Raw genomic sequence first — 4,833 nt, forward strand, 5'->3', positions numbered from 1 at the left:
GCTGTGCCGGATGAGGGCGTGGCTCTTCTTCTTCTTCGCCGGGTGGATCGCCGCTATGACGGCGTTCGTGTACTGGTTCTTGCCGGAGACCAAGGGGATACCCATCGAGCAGATCGACAAGGTGTGGGCGGAGCACTGGTTCTGGAGAAGGGTTATTGGGGAGGATGAAGCACAGGCGACTGAGAAGCTGTAGAACAGAGCTTCGGTTTCGTCCGTGTGCACTTTCAGAAAAAGAATATTCAGTGTTAGATTCTTTGGAACTTTGGAAGATTTTCAGCAATGGAAGTACAGTACATTTCTGGGTGCATTTAAACTGTTATTTGTGTTGACTGAATTAAATTATATCAGCCTACTCCCCATCACCAATGCTTAACAAACTTTTGAAATTTTGACAATCAATTTTCAACCATGAAAAATCATGTGTTATTTGTTTCCTTACAAAATTGTTCCGCAATATCATAAGTTTATTGGAATATTTTCTTACAGTGATTATTGATAAAAAATCACATTAACAGGTACAGTACTAGGTTAACAATTTATTTACCTTTGTAGTGATAGAATATCTTGCCAGATTATTTACAGTACCAAGAATGTGAAAGATGGTGAATAAGTAGTCGACAATATGAAGTTTCCATTTCTCAGATATTTGAGACAGTAACTAGTGAAGTCAAACTTTTGAAATTTTGAGTATCAGTAACTTTTGATACCTCATCCTAAATATAAATATATTTTTACATTTTTAATTAGAAGTTAAACCTTTCCTAGCTTTAACCGTCCATAGTTTAAATAATTCATACAAATTGACAGCATATATGCCAGTTTCGTTAGAAACAATTACTTTGAAGATATTTGACTATTATTTGAAAGAGCATATTTTTTGTTGGTTCCAAGTATTATATTTAGATCATATCGATGTCCTTGTAGACTTATGTTTGTATTGGAATGAGTAATATATTTAGTCTAAAAACATGAAAACATATTTGGACATTCCCCGTAGAAACTTTTTCATGATATCATAAATCTGCTGGATTTCACACATGTTTATTTTTTTTGTGAGAAAGGATAGAATTATATTGCTTACTCATGAATCAGGTCAATACTTCATATTCACGCATTGGGACCTAGCAGTGTGCTGTATGTTTCACCAATTGCACGAGTTCATGAGCGATCACAATATTCGTACATGTATGTTTAAACGAACTGGTGGTCAAAGATACACATTGGATATCATGTCATGTTCAAAAGCATCAATTACTTTTTTATTGGCGGGAGTATGTAGTATCTTGCGAGGGCGAGGTCAATTATAAACAGTTGGATAAAAGTGACACAAATTTGAATAATATATAACTGAAGTAGTGGAAAAGAACAACTTCTCATTTTTCAGATATTTTTGAAGTGCACTACCAAGATATGAACATGATTATGATGTAAACTCTTGCAACAAATAAGTCAAGCGCCGCCTTGGAAAATTCGTACAAAAACGCATAAACAAACAGCTTGCCGACGGCCGGCACATGCGAAGCTCCAAGCAAGGGCGCATCAAGCTTGACCAGATGTCAACAGCAGCCACATCAGATAGCTGCTAGCTAGTCAACACAACGCAAAGAGCCTGTGCTGGAACTGGAAGCCTCACTGTCCGAGCTCACCACCACACAGCTGTCGCCTGTCGACCATGGCAGTCGGATTCGTTGATGCCGGCGGCGGCGGCGATGATCGGCAGTACGGCGGGAGGATCACCACGTTCGTGGCGCTCTCCTGCGTCACGGCGGCCATGGGCGGCGCCATCTTCGGCTACGACCTCGGAACCTCAGGTACCAAGCTCCAAACTTTTTTTTTTTGTTTGGAGTGACTGATTGTGAAGGGTTTTGCTTTTGCACACCGGCGGATGGAGGGCGCGTGCGCGTCAGCAACTACTGCAAGTTCGACAGCCAGCTGCTGACGCTCTTCACCTCCTCGCTCTACATCGCCGGTCTGCTCACCGCCATGCTCCTCTCGTCGTGGTTCACGGCCAGGCGCGGGCGCCGCCCGTCCATGATCGTCGGCGGGGTGGCGTTCCTCGCCGGCGCGGCCGTCAGCGGCGGCGCTGTCAACGTCTACATGGCCATCCTCGGCAGGGCGCTGCTCGGCATCGGTCTTGGGTTCGCCAATCAGGTCAGAATAAGCTGCTTATTACTACTATTTGCTAAATATTGTTCCTAAATCTTTACACCAAAATTCCGTGGAAAGAACAAAAACAATTTGAATGCAAATCGACCATACATCATGTCGATGTCATTATCTAACAATTTGGAGAAATAAGAAATTTTGATTTTTGGAACAAATTCCGAAGGCAGTGCTTTTGTACCTGTCTCAAATGGCCCCTGCACGGTACCGAGGAGCATTCAGCAACGGCTTCCAGCTCACCCTCTGTCTGGGTTCCCTCGCCGCGAACGTCACCAACTACGGCGCCGACAAGATCGCCGGGACGCCGGCGGCTGGGGCTGGAGGCTGTCGCTGGGCCTGGCCGGCGTCCCCGCCGCGTTCTTTACGCTCGGCGCCGTCTTCCTGCCGGAGACGCCGAACAAGCCTCGTGCAGCAGGGCGAGGACCGTGGCTAGGTGAGAGCGCTGCTGCATAAGATCAGGGGCACGGACGCCGTCGACGAGGAGCTGGACGGTGACGGCAATGGCCTGCGGCTGATCCTCTCGCAGCCAAGGTACCGGCTGCAGCTCGCCGTCGCCGTGCTGATGCCGGCGTTCACGCAGCTCAACGGGATCAACGCCATCGGGTTCTACGCGCCGGTGCTGCTCCGCACCGTCGGCATGGGCGAGAGCCTGGCGCTGCTCTCGACGATCATCACGGTGGTGATCTACACGGCGTCGGCGGTCGTGTTCATGTTCTCGTCATCGACCAGCGGACGCTGCTCATCGCCGGCAGCCTCCAGATGCTGGCCTCCGAGCTCCTGATCGGCGCCGTCCTGGCGGCCGGGCTCGGCGACGAGGGCGGGCTGGGCGGCCGGGGCTGTTCGTCCTCATCGGCGTGTACGTGGTCGGGTACAGCTGGTCGTGGGGCCCCGTGACGTGGCTGGTGCCCGCGGAGGTGTTCCCGCTGGAGGTCCGCTCGGCGCGGCAAAGCGTGACGGGGGCGTCCGGCTTCGTGCTCACCGCCTTCATCGCGCAGGGGTTCGAGCTCACCGTCTTCATTCACTACGATTTATATGGAAGGGACCACCTATCTAACAAAAGCCACTGATGATGGGTGATGGCTGCTTAGCATGGTTAGAATTTAGAAATTGATTCCATTCCTTGTATGGTTTGCTCTCCATATGAATTAGAAATATCTTTTTGGATTCGCAGCAATGCTCGTCCTCGAATGTGATGGCTCATTCGCCCTTTTGATTATGCAGATTTTTATTAGCAGGGGATTACTGGTTTGTAAAGATTTATGAATCATGGACGGTACGTTGTGTTTCCAAAATTTTTCTGTATGATATTCTTTCCCTTGAGCAATTGAATACTAAATCTGTTTTATTTGTCTCCTGCAGGGCCTTTCTCTTTGCTAATAAACAGTTGGAAGTTGATGCTCTCCTGTTATGTCACAAGTAACTAGCTCTTTATATTGACAGCTGTTCAACATATGGACCTCTATAGCATCATCTATTGTCAATTTTTCTGATGCAGATTGGAGAATGGATCTCTGATTCTCTACTGCTCTATTCTGCCATGGATCATTCTCCGATTATACTGACACTTATCTAGCCTAAAACTACAGTCTTGTTATGGTGGATTAATCAGAAAGAACGTGTCCATCCAAGATTATACTGATCAGATTTATGTCAGTCTAAAGAAACTGTTTGTGTCATTGACTCATTGTAGTTGAACTTAATATGCAATTCAGTGACCTGGCCTGTAATCTGGTACTGTTGTTGAGTATTCTACATTCAAACAGAGCAGAATTATTTACCGATTGCTGGATTGTTGATAGAAACACGAGTTGTATTAGTTTATAAATTTAATGAACCTGAGAGGCTATGATGTCCAGCTTATACATTCAGAAGGTTGTCATTCCTCCCATTCTTTTTCTTTGTTTTTTTAGTGTTGAGCCTTGGGGGCATGGCCAGTTAATTATTGATTGCCTTCAAAGCTTATATTTATCTAATTTTATAAATTTTGTGACGAACTGACTAGGTGATAAACAAAAACATGGGACCATTTCTCTTTGGGAAATAACTTTCAATAAAATTCGTGCAACTACTGTCAATGAAAATTTTGCAGGTTGTAGAGATTTCACGTCCATACTATCCAGTCTCCAACTAACAGGTATGTTCCATCGGCATGTTTCCTGGTTTGCAATATTATTAGTTCGAGAAATCGTGCTGCCAAGGGAATGAGATGCAATTGTGAGCTACATTTACGATGCTTTTCTACTACTCATGGGAGACTGGCAGAAGTTTTTCAATTTGGCAGGAAGGACTACCAGAACATTCATTCCAAATGACGTTAAGGTCTAAATTTTAGATAGTTTAGCATGTGGACAATATTAAAATAATCGTGCCAGTTTCTATAAGATCATTCCTCTGGTTACATGATATACCATAGTAACGGGTGACAAAAAAATAATTCTTCTCTTGTATTCCAGTGTAGTTTGTGCTGTTTATCGTATTAGTGTGTAAAATCATATCATCAAATGATTTAAAAAAAATGCTTGGTCCAGTTGAATACAAAACTCCTACTCAATTGGTGAAATATATGGAGAGTTGCAAGTTCCTTGCTATTAAATGAAGACGTTCAATATTTGTTTATTTACAACAAATATAATGTTATTATTTAATAGATTTTATTAATCTAAAATTCTT

General features: G+C 44.4%; 1 pseudogene; it reads left to right on the top strand.

The window, feature by feature from the left end:
* Nucleotides 1-1,520: 1,520 nt before the first annotated feature.
* Nucleotides 1,521-4,042, top strand: LOC101778355 (annotated as a pseudogene).
* The last annotated feature ends 791 nt before the right edge of the window (nt 4,043-4,833 follow it).

The sequence above is a fragment of the Setaria italica genome, chromosome VIII (genome assembly GCF_000263155.2).
Source record: "Setaria italica strain Yugu1 chromosome VIII, Setaria_italica_v2.0, whole genome shotgun sequence".
In the NCBI taxonomy this organism is placed as follows: Eukaryota; Viridiplantae; Streptophyta; class Magnoliopsida; order Poales; family Poaceae; genus Setaria; species Setaria italica.